At 41.4% G+C, this 15,291-nt stretch overlaps 1 non-coding gene across 1 annotated transcript; it reads right to left on the bottom strand.

Annotated features, from left to right (window-relative positions):
* Positions 1-12,694: 12,694 nt before the first annotated feature.
* On the bottom strand, positions 12,695-12,768 carry TRNAT-GGU (transfer RNA threonine (anticodon GGU)). Its single transcript has one exon. It is a non-coding gene; the product is annotated as a tRNA-Thr (tRNA).
* Positions 12,769-15,291: the final 2,523 nt, after the last annotated feature.

Raw genomic sequence — 15,291 nt, 5'->3', positions numbered from 1 at the left:
CTTTCTAAAAATTTTCTCCCTTAAGTTTTTCTTATGTAAAACAAATTAGCAGTTCCACAACTGGTGGATAATATACAAATTTAGCAAGTATATTCTTATACTTGTTAGGAAACAGCAAATATGATCAGATTCTATGTTGTTCTTTGTGGCACTCACTTATCCTTGGTGCGAGGTCCCACTGGGAATAGATAGTAGTAACTCTAGCTGCCTGTCACAGAGGGACATAGCTATAAATGAAACAGAGCCTCCATCTAATGTCTTTGGGGAGCGTCTCTGGATTTAGCCAACACACTTGACCAGGTATTTTGGCAAGGTGTGACTGCAGTACAGGGTTTCATTTTACATCTTGATTCAGGTCCTGGACCTGTAAGGGCTGTTTGCCAACTCCAGCACTTTTGCCTCAAAGTAGGCCCTTAGTCAACATATTAACCAAGGTAATAAAGAATTGTAAATTTTAATGATAAATACATGAAGAACTTTAAACTGGTTTAATAAACTTGAAATACATTATCTCTGAGTCTGAACACCTTTAATAAATAACAAAGCACCTTTAATAAATAACAAAGAACGTTTAATAAATAACAAAACAGGTTTTTCTCCATCCAGCATATGTCATTTGATTGTGTTGCTCCTTTATAATACAATAGAACTTCAAGAATTCCAAAACAAATTTGCATTTTTGCACATCATTCAGTTTGGTGGCTGTGGTGCCTCCGTATTTTCCATCTGATTCTACAAAATATACAAGTTGCCAGGATAGCCTAGGACCAAACAAAGAAAGCTTTTGATGATGTATTTGTCTCTAAGCCAGTGGTCCTTAAAATGTGGATCAACCTGCATCAGAATTACTGATGGTGCCTGTTTAGCCTGCAGATTCGCGACAAACCTACCAAGTCAATCAAGTCAATCCTATATGTATTTTGAAAAGGTAACTAATCAAATTAATGTTCCTTTTTTAAGATACTGAAACTGCAGTGAAGAAATTGTCTCTGCTTTTAAAATACAATTATAAGAACGGATACCATAATATTAGACTCCTCATTTATGGGATATTTTATGAAACCCAGATCAATATTTTAACAAGCTTTTTGGAATGCAGATGCACGGTAGAGCATGAACAATTGTAAAGAGTATTTGAGCATCATGGATTTTTCTGGGGGGGCAGGGTGAGGGTGGTATGAATTTACCCTGGAAACGTTCAGGAAAAGGAAGGGGAGAAAATGGCTATTTTGAGCTCCACACAGAACTGAATTGCATCACATCTGACTGAGATTTGACAGTCCCTCTCTATTCCTGTGAGCAGGAAACCAACATTAAAGGCAATGATATAAAAAAGATATTTAATTGTAGGTCAGAGAATAATACCATTTTCAAAGATGAACTGTGGGAGAAGGGGACTCACCTAGTCAAATGAGTTAAAGGGATTAACAAAATTTTTATCTAAAAGGAAGTTATCTACATAATGGGTTTAACAAAAACGGATAACAGCTAACCAAATGACCATTTGTTGAAAGGCTTTAAAGAAAAAATGTTGACAAGTTACATTAGTATCCTGTGAACCCACCCACAAGGGGGAACTAGTCAAGGGGGAATGCAGGTACAAAAATCAGGTTCTGTGAACATGAGGAATACAGCTTTAAAACACCCCCAAAGTATGGGTTAACCTTCCTTTTCTGATGGTTTCATGGAAACAAATTATTTGCAATAAAGAACCAACACCTGATTCCCAATAGTAGCTGGAAAATAGGGCCAAGCAACACGACAGCCTAATTCTGAAATAGGACTGCTTCTGATGAGTGTACCTTTTCCCAGGACACACTTTACTGGCCAAGACAAGCTTTGTCTCAAGCTCCCAGAAAATAAGCTTAAATGACCTTAATATCACTTCCCTCAACCCCAAATACGCAGAGATTCTTAACTAGCTTTGTGCCGTGGCCTTTTGACAGCCCATAAAGCCTACAAATCCCTTGTCAGACCGTTTAAAATGTGTATTTTAGTGTACACACTGTTATGCCAGAAGGCGAAGGAAGCAATGAGTCCTGTAACTAATGTTATCTCAGCACCCTGTTCAGGTCGGGGGATGTGTTATTCCAGCTAGAATAACCTAACTCCCTCTCAACTGACCTTGGAGAAACTAGCTCACATAAAAGTGGCTAAGGAGAAGCCAGTGAGGAATTTTACTTGGAAACATTTGAGAACTTAAGCCCTTGATTGGCTCCAGTCCAATCAAGGAGAGAGGTTCCATAACCCAGTTTTGACCCTTTGTGGGAAAAGCCCCTTTTACTTACGATATATAACTGGTTTATCATAACTATGGACACACCTAAGATCCCCATTAAGGGCCCAGCAACCACTTCACACTTGAGAAGACACCTCGTCGTTGCGAACTCCCTCTCTCCACGGTGCGGTGGTATTTTGCCCTCGAGAACGACCAAGCCGTCCAAACATTTGCGCCGCGTCTGGAAGAGCGAGCTGTGGCTGGCTGCGCAGCAGATGCAAACTCGTGGCTTGGCCTCTTGCCCGAGCGAGTCCGGGCCTGGCGTTTCCGTTAGGGTAGCAGGCTGGCCAGTTCGGTGAAGGGCGTAGCCCGGGCTGCTTCCTGCGTCACGACGGGCGCCGGCCCCCGGCGGGGAGGGGCAGGCGGGCCAAGTCCGCCCGCGCATAATCTCGCGGCCAGTGCCGGAAAGCGTGTCCCGGGAGGGGGCCGCCTCAGCTACGGCTCTCCCTTCTCCAGAGGCTGGAAGCCCCTAGGGTCGAGCCTGCCATGCTGCCTGCGGCCGGGAGTACAGCGAGGTCAGAGGAGGGTGAAGACGGATCCCAGAGACACACGCCAGCTGCGCCGCAGGAGCTGCCGCCGGGGCCGCACCATTTCGGAAGAGCCCCAGGAACGCACTTCCTCCGCGGCTGTACGTCCGGGCGGCGTAGGACGCCCTCCGCCAGGCCCACTTCCGCTCTGTGCTTTGTGCGGTCCCCGGGGCCCAGAGCTTTAGCTTTAGCGGTACCTAGGGTTCTTACTGAACTCCGTTTCATGCTATCTGCTCCTTGTTTCCTCCAAAACACAGTATAATGCTACTTCCAACTACCTCCGGCCGTGACGCACAGCTTAGACTCGGAGCCTGGCGCAGCCGCCATCTTCCGGAAGTGCTGATGCTGGTAGCTGCCAGTATGTCCATTGTCCTGTGTGCTGGGAGGAAATGACTGTTCATTAGTAATGACCCTCTGCTGGGGGGCGGGAGGAGGGACAGGAGCAACGATGGCCTGCCATGGGACTGACCTGTTCTGAATTCTGACATCCCCACCCTTTACCAGCTGTGTCCAAATTGAAAAAGTTAATCTCTTAAGCCTCTTACTTTGTTAATGGATTCAATGAGGTAATGAATGCAAAGCCCTTAGAAAAAGACCTGGCATAGAGTAGTTTCTGGCATTAAGGTTAAGTAAAAAACAAGGAAAAGCTATATGGATTTATGGAGCATCTATTTGCTCAATGCCATGTTAGTTGGTTAGGTGTGGAAAGTGTTTTTGATTCTCGGTCCCCATGGGAATGGCATTCTCTCACCTAAAAGAGCTGAGTTTTGTTTGACATCTCTTGAGCATGTTTGCCATCACCCAGCCTCCTAGTTCCTAACGAAGTTTCTGCTTTTATTCAACTTGGCTCGTCCCTTTTTGCAGAGCTTTGTAGTGGATGAGTATTCTGTTTCGTGTGATTTTATTTCACAGGGAATGAAGAGGTAGGCCACTCTTAGGCAGCAACCTAAAATGAACCTGACAGCAGGCCATGCTTCCCAAATACTTGCCTTCTGGTTTGGAACCAGGTGCAGATGGGGAGCAGAGGCAAGTCTTATAAAAAGAGCAAAAGAGAGGTGCTAAATTGGCTTTTTAGTTGCTCTGATGACTGTTGTCTCTCCTTCTTAGAATAATTTGTAAGAGAATGATAAACATACAAAAGAGGTTATCCTCCACCAAAAAAATTGGATAAACTCCAAACTTGTGACTGATTCCTAATCCACTGAGTCTTGAGAAGCTGAGGAATAATTAGAACTTTTGCTTTCCAGGCTGAGTTGTTAACCTGTTTCTGTTGATTTCTGAACCCATGCAGGACTCTTAAGCCCTTGCCCCTTCAAAAACTATTTTCACTGGCCCACAACTGAAATTGAATTATACCATCAAACACCACAATTCCCACTATGGAATGAAATTATCTGATGCCAACACCAGTTGAACAGCTGGAGGTTCCTTATACTTTAGAATATTTAACTTTTATGTAAGTTATACTATAATAAAAACATACAAAAAAGGAAATGGGAGAATATTTAATGACATGGAAAAAGCATTTTATAGTTTATACAGTGTAAAAATGTGTGAGGATATGCATCAAAATGTTAATTTCCTCTATTTCCATTTTTAAAATGTTCTACAATGATACATTGCTCTTGTAATAGTGGAAAAATAAGTTATTTTGTAAACTGTCTTTGTGACTTATAAGATAGATATTCTGTTAGCTAACTCAATTTTCATAGAGAAAAACAAATGTCAGTTTGATAAATCAAGAAAGAACTATAAACATATTTAGAAATTTGGCGTTAACCATTAAAGATGTTGCCTCTTGAATTTAAGGTTGAGAATAAGGTCTTGTTCCTTTTCATTTAAAGCTCTTGGATATGAGTTTTTCTTTTTAAAATGTGCATGTTTTATTTTGCCAAATAAAATTTAAAAGAAAATATATCTCAGTGCAATTTTTTGTTACTCTACTGTTTCCCTTCGCCACTCAGCAAAGTGACACCTAGCTGAAAGGCACTTTGAAGAACATCAGTATCAAGTAGAGACTAAGTTTGAATTGCTCAATATAAAGCATGAGATTCTCTTTTTTAATTGAAGGGACAGAAATAGAGCCTCTTAATTATCATAAACTGCGTCATACTCTTTGGGAGGGCCCTTTGGCTTGAATCCATTACTGATTATGTATCTTGTACCACACTGTGGGAACTGCATTATCAGAACAGTTTTAAAAGTCACAGTTTGCGTATTTGGCGCCCTCTAGTGTATTACTTTTTAATGACAAAAAGCATAGTTATCCTTACAGAGCTTAACTGGAAGAGGATAAAATGTAAATTTCAGTCCACCTTCCCAGTGTGATTGATCTTGCTTCCTGATATCCAAAAGACCCTCTCTGCACCTACCCATGATTTCCTAGCTATGGAAACTAGTGACCTTGCACTAGTTCCTTAATCTCTAGGCTCCCGTTTCCTCATCTGTACAGTGAGGATCAATATACGCGTATGAACTGTATAAGGTTCCTGTTTGGACTAAATCAGTTAAATAATACATATAATGTGGATTTCCTGCACATAAACAGAAGCTCAATAATTGTTAGCTATTTTTTTACATGTAAATAGATCCAGTCAATACTAAACATGGTTGAAGACAATAATCTTGACTCAGGTGCCATACTCTGCTATTTGGGGAATGGGAAGAATGTTAAAAAAAAAAAAAAAAAAAAAAAAGTTGCTGAAAAAAATAAAGAATAGAAGCCTAGGTATGATTTTAATGTTTGGTCCCATTTCATTGAGTCAATTCATGCCAACTCTGAAGTCTGGAAGCATGATACATTTCTTTGCATCCTTCATAGTGCCTGTAATTGCACACCCTTAAGCCTTACTTGTCTTTTTTTAGTGTTTAAGGTAAATGGTTAGATGGTAGATCTTAGAAAATATAGAAGATGAAAAATGATAGGAAAAATAATTAGTCTAAAAATTGAGGCTCCAAATTCCTTTTTCTAGATGAGTGTTGTTCCTCAACAGGCTGTGGACAGTATTTGTCTTAGCAGTGTACAAGTGTGAAAGCAGATGATTAACTCTGTGGAACCCATGTGAGTCAGGATTTACAAATCAATGAGAGTAGTAGGTTCCACCATTCTCATCCAGCCTTACCTAATTCCAGAATTGCTTAGGCTATACAGTTAAAATTTATTTCCTCTGACACAACCCAAGAGATACCTTCTCTCTCCAGGTATACTAGGACACCGTCCTGCCTGATAAACATGGACTTTGATCCTTACCATCACTAGCCTCTGGGCTCCCCAAGAACCCAGCACCTGAAGAAAGCATTAGGTACTTCTGACCCCTGAGTACCTCTGGAGTCTTTGGTTAATCCTGTCTATAGAAAATGTCCCCATGCTTATTTTTCCTATATGTCTTATGTTAGATGTGTCAGTATTGTTTCTCCTTCCCTTCCACTGTCTTAGTGCTAAACCAGATTAATTTTCTCATAAAGAGCTACCAGCCTCTATAATCAAACCTCTACCATGTTTCCCCGAAAATAAGACCTAGCCGGACCATCGGCTCTAATGTGTCTTTTGGAGCAAAAATTAATATAAGACGCGGTCTTATATAAGACGTGGTATTATATTATACCTGGTTTCATTAATTTTTGCTCCAAAAGATGCGTTAGAGCTGATGGTCTGGCTAGGTCTTATTTTTGGGGAAACACGGTAACTCTCAAAACCACAATCCGGTATGATAGAGCGTATTATCCCCCTTTGCCGGAGAAAATTGCACTGGGTCACCCAGATAAGTGTTAGAGGCAGATTTCCAACCTGAGTCAGCCTCTAGGGCCCACAGCCTCAACACTGCATCAGAAACATTTTCCAAGGGACAATTTAGAGTTTTGCAGTCTTCAGAGGTGTAAGGAGAATCCTGCAAGTCCTTTCAGGAACTAAGCTAGCAGTTCTGAGGCTTCCACCTACCATAATGATAATTATTAGAACCATGATGGCTCACTTTGGCTTGGCACCGTGCAGTTTTCAAAAGGTGGCCCATAATGTTATCTCCTTTTCTCTTCCAGAAAAGTTTTTGCACGCATCTCGTCATCCACTGAACCTCCAAGCCGGAGCAGCAAGTTCTTTTCTGGCAAAAGAGTGCAGCTGCTATTTACCCCGCAGGGGTAAGCCCAAGCCTTCCTGGGAACACAGATCTGGCTGTGCAAACACGTAAAAGAAATCTTGACAAAGGGGGAGGGTGTTCACAAGCGGGCCATCCTGCTAACAGCGCCTGGGGCTGCGAGCTCTCCCACTGGACGCTGTGCCACAGAACAGAAGGCACTATCTTAGCGGCAGAACCACGTTCAGCAGTCCTCCCGTCAGCCGGCCTTCCCCGCCCCCCTGTGCTCATTTATTATGCCAAGCATGGGGTCGCCTAATTGCTTTTCCTCTCTTTAACTCTCTCCCTCCTGCCCCCTACCCTCAATATGCTCTAGTCCTTAAAAGCTTCCTTCAGGTTTGCACCTTAACCTCACAGTAGATTCCCAGGGAATGCCAAGGCTTGTGTAGGTGGAAGATTATAAATCACAGACGCAGACACAGGCATGGGGGAGGGGCCGCCCAGAGGGTGGAAGGGCCACAACTTGAAAACAAATGAGCTTCTTTCATCCCAGTGGGATTTTTCTTGTTTTTTCTAAAGCCTGCTGTTCCAGCAGGGCACTTAACCAGAAGCTATGGTTTCTGGAACTTTTAGAAAGGAATAAGCTCTAACAACAGAGTTTCCCATATGTATGTCTGCAAGAGTTCCAGCAAAACTTGACGGCCTGGAGAAATTGTTTACTTAAATGAGCCTCAGTTTCTCCTTTAGCAAAACAGACTTCACATTTGAAAAGCAGCTTGATGCATAGAATCAACCATCACTTTCTTCACCATTGAGAATTTCCACAAAATGACAAAAGGAGTCAGATTTGAGAGATCTGACTGAATATAATTTAAGAAACATTAAATCTTGTCAGCTCTCAATTGTCTGCTAGTGGAGGCGATCCAGAGGCAGAGAATTCCAGTGGGACTTCAATTCACGGCTCATTTACATTTGGTTTGATGCGGCATCTTTGGTAATTACCATTTTTATACGGGCGTGTCTGGGGTTCTGGAATTTACTGCTGTTTACAGCAAATAACAAAGCCACTCAGTGAAGATGCTGACCGGGCTTTTCCAGCCTCTGGACCAAGTCTGCTTAGTGAGAGCTCTGAACAAAATGGGCTTTGGCCTCAGGGGAAGGTTTAAATCCTGATGCTGTGTGACAGACTCCTGATTTGAAAAACAGGGAAAATGAAATAATACAAAGTACCTTGACCATGGTATCAGAGAATAACCTTGGAAGTTGTGAGGGGATTCTCAAACACAACCATGAAATATATCCGGCATTTCAGGTATTTTAATCTGGAAGGAGCTTGGATGGGTTACAAGTTTCCATGAGTAATCAGAGCTGCTAATTAACTTGTATTAGGCGGGCTTCGCCAACCTCTCTTTAACTTATGACATTCTGGTGTCATAGTGGATTATAAAGGGACTTAGCATGACCCAGGAAGATCACAGACTAGAGTCTATGGCAGGAATCTGGCCAATGAGCAACTCAGCCCAGAAGGTAAACATATTCTGTGTTCCTAAGAGCCATCTAAAAAGCCTAGAATTTCTGTGAAGAAGTTGTTGCTTCATGGTTTATCCTTAGTCATCTTAACCTATAAACACAAATCTTAACTGTGTGCTAAGACATGGATAATTATAATTCTCAATAATTCATTTGAATTCATACTAAGTGCCAGATATGGCCTGTAATTAACCACATTGCCTGAGAGGTTAGATGGCAAGAAGGCTCATTTGGGCAGCCCTCCTACACAAAACCCTTGGCAGAATATGCACAAATTTTGAATTATGTCTTGGGAAACGGGGGAGCTGGAGGGGGTTGGTCAGTGTCAGGCAGAATGTGTTGGAAACTAAGAGCCCAAATACACCTGACCCGCTAAAAATACCAGATTAATTTCAGCAGTTTCTTCACCATCCCTATTATATAACATGTCGTAGATTAAGTACTCACTGTTGATAACTGAGGTAGAATTGGGTCCCTGTGTCCACAAACAAAGTTTGGCTAACTCACTTGTATATTCTTTCCAAAGAGCACATCCATTTTCAGGGATACTGTTCTATTAAATGTTTAGATCTGATATTATTTAGGATATGGGTTCAACAACTAAGGAACCCATCTCTTTTAAGGAAGAGATGTCAAAATACAGTGTTGGTTCCTTAGCGTCAGGGATCCAGTTACTTTCTCTTACTGCCATCCGCAAAATATGGCTTCCATTTTATAGTTCAAGATAGCTGCTCCAGCTCCAACCTTCGTATCTACATTCCAGCAGAAATGAAGAAGTGAAGACATTCTCCTTTAAGGACAACAATCCCAATCCAGATATTGCCCTTACATATATCACTCTCCCAACTGGGCCACAGCTAGCTGCAAGGGAGGCTGGGAAACTGGGTGACCATGTGTCTAGCTAGAAATTCTATTATATAAGGAAAGAATGGACTGGAGAACAGTTTGCAATTTCTGCAACGATTCCCTTCCTTTGGTTTTCTACTCCAAACCTACTTAATAATTCAGAGTGCTGAGCTAGAAGCCTGCTGAATTCCTTATGTACAGAAAAAATTGAAAACTAGAGGCAGTTGTACCCCCTCTATTATTTTTTATTTTTTAGATAGCATCATACATGCTTATTCTGGGGGAAGAAATAGAAAATGCCAATCAGTAAGAACTTAAGAATTAGCATCACGATACTCCATCCCCTGGTGATAATCACGTTGGGATTCTGCCGCCTTTCCTCATACACTTGCCTAATACAAATGCAGACGTAAACCACAGACTCTCAGGGTGGCAATTTACATTACGTGATGGTGGTGATGATAAATGGTCTCTATTGTTGTGTGGGGTGGGGAGAGGACTTGAACCTGTCACACAATTGAAGGAAAATAGAAATTGGGAGATTTGGATTTTAGTTTCATCTATTAGTTGACCCCTGTGCTGTGTGACCCTAGCAAGTAAATTCTTAGTGTTTCCATTTCCCCACCATAAAATGGAAATTAAATACATTTGATTTTCTTAATCCCCATGATAAGATAGTTATGAGAATCAAATATTCCTTCCTGGACTCTCATGGATGATGCATATCAAAATGTTTTGAGGAATATCAGCTGGCATCTATACGTCAAGAGTTACTGTCAAGGAGTGGCTACCAACTATCATAATGTTTCTTGGCCCTCACACCTGTTTTCCAAGGCCAAAGTGGGAGAAGTAGGAGATAAAGTGGTCAGATGACAGGATGTGGTCTGGCCTGGTCAGGCTGCCATTTGACTCTCCCCGTCTCCGTTCCAAACAGAACCAGCCCTAACTCTACTACTGAACTAATCAGCATTTTCTGGTTTTATCTAGTTTCTTCTACTTGCCCCACCCTCTGACAGGGAAGTAGGAAAACGGAGATTTGTAGAAGTTGGTAAAAACTAATGTCAGAAGGCAGAGTTCCATTTCTAGATCCAAGAAAAACTTCCTGTTTTGTTAAGATTCTTCTTAGAAGCGGAAACTAGTTCACTCAAATGAAAACCACAATGAATAATTTCGCTGATTTTTACCGTATGTTTAGCAAGCCTAAAATCTCGAGGAGGATGGTGAATAAGAAAGGAAACCATCAGTGGGGAACTGTCAGATAGTAACCTCCAAATGACCAGGGCCTCGTCACTTGATCCTTCACCACTCCCTGAAGGAACAGTGGCAACTGATGGAGAATAACTTTGGGGGCACAGGACACAAAGGCTACCTGGCAGAGCCTCAGTGGCTCATTCAAGGACCACATTAACTCAGATTGCTTATCCTTTTTCCATATGGAGTGTCCTGTTTTACAAAAACATCTAGAATAGCGGTTGTATTAGCCTATGCTGCAGTAACAAATTAAGCCCAAATCTTGGCTTAATACAAGTTTATCCTTGCGTTCATTGTGTGACTGATGCAGGTTGGTTGTGGAATGGGAGGCAGAGACAAGGAAATCCTGCTCAAGAACCCTGGTTGTCAGAGGCTCTGACAAATTGGGAGCTGTGTTACTGTAGTCTTAGGCCACCATTCTGCCAGTAGAGGAAGAGAATATGTGGAAAATTCACACCGGTTCTGTGCTTCAGCCTGCAAGGTATACATGTTCACTTTTGTCCCTGTGGTTGAACAGAACAAACTACAGAGGGACTAGGCTCCACGGGGAAGTATATAGATATTTGGTGAGCAATACATGCCTCTGCCACAGCAGGATTTTAATGCTAAGTGCATTAAACATGTAACAGCATGTAACAGCAACTCAGAATCCCAGACTACGAAAAGATCATTTGAATCCAGATCTGCTGGGATGTCTCATCTAAGGATTTCTGTAGTGATTTTCTGAGTACCTAACAAGCAGCTCTCAGGTCAAAAATGGCCCACTCCATGTAAGGTGGATTCTAGATAAGGGTTTTACAAACCCCATTATTTATTTATTTAATTAATTAATTAACTTATTTATTTTTTTACCTAATTAGCCAATTCACAGAAACTAGCCACTCAGCCTGACCTCACAAAATGTTGCCGGGTGACTGACATAGCTTGGTATCCCTGGAAGCCTGGATCAATCAATCATTAGAATCAAAGCTGAGTTTTTAAAAATCATGGAATTTTAAGCTGTTTACATTTAATGCCACGTAACTAACAACATAAAACTGGAGGATTGTTCTCTGAAGGATTATTGACCAAAAGTTTTCAAAATACATTGTGATTCACGCTTCCTCTTGCAGATGACTCATGTTTGACTGTTGTCCACTGTTTTTATGCAAAGGGAGGATGCTCTGTATTCACCATCATTACTAAATATACATACCGTCCATATAGGGAAGATGGAGTTCTCTGGAACTTGTAAGCCCTTGCCATGGGGTGCGGGGGTCACTTTCTACATGATAGCTTATCTAGGACTTGAGTTTCTCTGCCTTCCTCCCTTGCGCCTTGCTCTGGGGACATTTTGTCATCCACCAAAAAAGCAGGAGAGAAGCAAGGGAAATACAGCTCTGTTCAGGCAGACTGATTTCACAGGGTGGTTCTCAAGTCATTTTGTTTTAGTTGGCCTGCTTTGGAGCTGGTTGGGGACCTATGAGGTTCTCTAACCACGAGGCCCTTTCCAGACCTGATTTCCCCTTGGAATGACACATTATCCACCCTTTAAATGTAGCAATTGTAAATTCCTGCCTGGGGAGCAGCAATTGCTTTGAATTATACACTATTTGAATAAATCAGTATGAGATTAACAAGGCCTTATTGTTCTGCAATCCTTTACTGAAACTTGCTGTAGTAATTTCTGGTGACATTATATTTCCCTGCCTAGCATTTGGCTATGCAAAGGAACACTTCTTCCACACTTTAATTGGTCATTTTTAGTTGCATGTAATACAAACATCTTTTTACCATTTTACCAACACTGAACAGAAAGAATAATACTATCAGGATTTTTCCGCTCATTTTTTCCTTTCCTTTCCCTCTTTCTGGCATCTCTACAATATAATTTTACATCTTAAAAATTTCTCAGATTTGTGGTGCCCAAAATATTACTTCCTGACTTCTGGATACACATGCAAGTATGCACACAATTTAGGATCCTCTCCTTTATAATATGTGTCTATGCTATTTTAAACATACACCTCAGGAGCACAGAATAAAATCAATTATCATACCTGGGTTGTGACACAACTCTCATCATTGGTCTGGTAATATTACTATTTTAAACATATTTTTATGACAATGCAAGGAAACAATTTTCATTTACTTTATTCAATGTTTGAAAACATTTCCTTCTCATTCATGTGTAAGGAGGGCGCAGCTCACAGTGGCCCATGCGGGGATCGAACCGGCAACCTTGGTGCTACCAGCACCATGCTCTAACCAACTGAGCTAACTGGCCACCCTCTCATTCACTTTTAAATCATCTGCAAATAAAACTCCATAACCGAGAATAAATGTACCAATATTTACTTTCTAATAGAATCAAAAGGGAATTTCTTTATCATGACAAAGTCTAAAGGTAAGACTAATAGAAATGTTGAGATCAAGACATTATTTACCCAACAAATAGGCCTTTATAAAAGCTTCTGATTCAGCAAATGTGAAACCAATAAATTAAAGCTAGAATGGAGTCTTTTCTAGCTGGTAGGCCAGTTAAATCTAATAAAGATCATGAAGACAGAAAACTAACTTGAAGCCAAAATAACTGCAGAGAACATTTTGTATTCCATTAATAGGTAATAAAATGAAATCTATAATAGATTTTCATGAAAATACATTTTCATGAAAATATGTTCTAATTACTTATTTATATAAAACTTTAAGCCCACATAACGATCACGCCAAAAACCACTGTTTAATAGCACAATATTTTTAAAGCAAGCTTTGATGAACTCCACAAAAGAAATAATCTTTACCCATTTGTTCCCAAACCATGTTATCAGATTTTATACCTAAGTTGAAATTTTTGTGCTACATGGAGTCGGAAGATATTTCAGATACACTATAAGAAATATGATAAATCATTTTTGAAAAATCTACATGGTGACCATGAACTCAGCTAAAAAACCCGTCTGTAACCCACACTGAAAAGATTTTAATTTATAAAGATATGAACCAGCTTCTCCCATTTTTCAAACCAGAGACTTTTTAAAAGCATTGTTTCTTCAAAAAGCTAAAGAGAAATAGTTGTTGCTGCTGTTAATAATTTCATTAGCAAGGAGACAGCGAATCCCTTCAAGGAACTTGTTTCAAAGTAGAGGTGCAGATGAAATCTGATAGCACGCACCTGGGCCTTATATGGAGACACCGGGCTCACAGCATAAACGAGAGCGCTCCATCAGCTCAACAAAGCTGGGGCCCAAGTCATGTAGCGGTTTATAGAGGAGCAATAGATATTTGAACTGTACCATAAAGAGATGCTAAAGTAAGTAAATATCTCACAAGCACGTAGAAACACTAAGAAATGAAGAAAAACGGCCACCTATCACAGATACTGATTTTTTCCCCTCATATGAGTAGTGCACAACAGCAAACAAAGGAGTAGGGGGAAAAAATGACAGAAAATTTGAATTACAAACTTCCAGACATCTGGAACTCAGTTCAGAACAGGGTCCAAGTATTCAGGGTTGCTTCTAAATTTAAAAGGGGAAAAAACATAATCCCAATCTGAGCCTAAAACTTTTCATATTTGGTAAGCTATTTGGGGAAATTCCACTAAATCTGCAGGCCAAGTCATTTTATTTATTCTTACACTCCAGCCTTTCCATTTCGTTTTGCTGCAGCAGTTGTTAAACAACAGAGTAGACAGCTGGGATAGACCCAGGAGCTGTCTTCTCCCAGAACCAAGGCGATGTGCATCCTAGGCTGGTCAGAGAAGTCTTTCTTCCAATCTCAGGCACTGTTCCTGCTGAGGAATGATCACCTTACTCCGTCCTCCCTCAGATTGCCATGTTCTGACCACTTGCCTCCTTGGACACAGATGATCGCACTGCTAGGAGCTGTGGTGGGAGCTGGGGTCACTGGTCCCATGATTTGTTGGCCCCACAATACTCTCCTCTCTCTCTGAGAGCCCGCGAGGTCTTCCACGCCACGGCTTGTCCTCCCCTTGCTTCCTCTATTTGACATCCGCCCTGCAGTGACCTAGACCATTACGCTGCCCTTATGCCTCAGTTTCCCTCATTAGGACAAAGAGCTGCCCCTTAGCTGAGGCTCAATTACTGCCTTGCTCTCGGCCAGCTTTATGCCTTCCTGGCTGGGACTGTACAGGGAATAAGTCAGTTGCTCATGAGCCATGACTCCTTCATGACTTTGGTCCACCATCTAGACACAGTCATTCCCCTGCATATTTTGCACCCTGAAGATACCAATAATTTCCTGAACAAGATTCTACTCTGCCTTTTCTACCAAGCCCACCTAGTTACTTTTTCCTGAGCCAGCCCAGCTGGCCAAGTTTGTCCTCCTGTCTCCCTCTTTCCCACAGCTGATGCTGCAAAAATGTAGGTGATAACAACAAGAGCTTAGTCTGGCTCACAAAATGTCTCAGGTGCTTAATGTACTTCAATTTATTCAACAATGACAACAACCCTTGGAGAAACCGATGCTGGAAGAGGTTAAGGGACTTGCTCAAGGTCACCCAAAGAATAAATAGCACAGCTACAATTTGAACGGAGACCTTTTTAATGTCAGGTATTTATAATATTTCTGCTCCCAATTCCAATGTGTGGGGTTTTGTCCTCATATCAAGCAATTGTCAGACTCCAAGTAGGTGTCCTACAATTCAGCTCAATTCTGACACTATATGCCTGGATATGGTGTCAGATCCCAAACGTCACGGGCTCAGTCCTACAAGAATGCACCCCTCCCCACACACAGACACACAACTTAAGATGCCATCTCAAGTACAGACTGTCACTCGTGCTTC

This window comes from Rhinolophus ferrumequinum, chromosome 20 (assembly GCF_004115265.2).
Source record: "Rhinolophus ferrumequinum isolate MPI-CBG mRhiFer1 chromosome 20, mRhiFer1_v1.p, whole genome shotgun sequence".
Classification (NCBI taxonomy): domain Eukaryota; kingdom Metazoa; phylum Chordata; class Mammalia; order Chiroptera; family Rhinolophidae; genus Rhinolophus; species Rhinolophus ferrumequinum.
The sequence above is the reverse complement of the archived record's forward strand: the minus strand, read 5'-3'. Positions and strand labels throughout refer to the sequence as shown.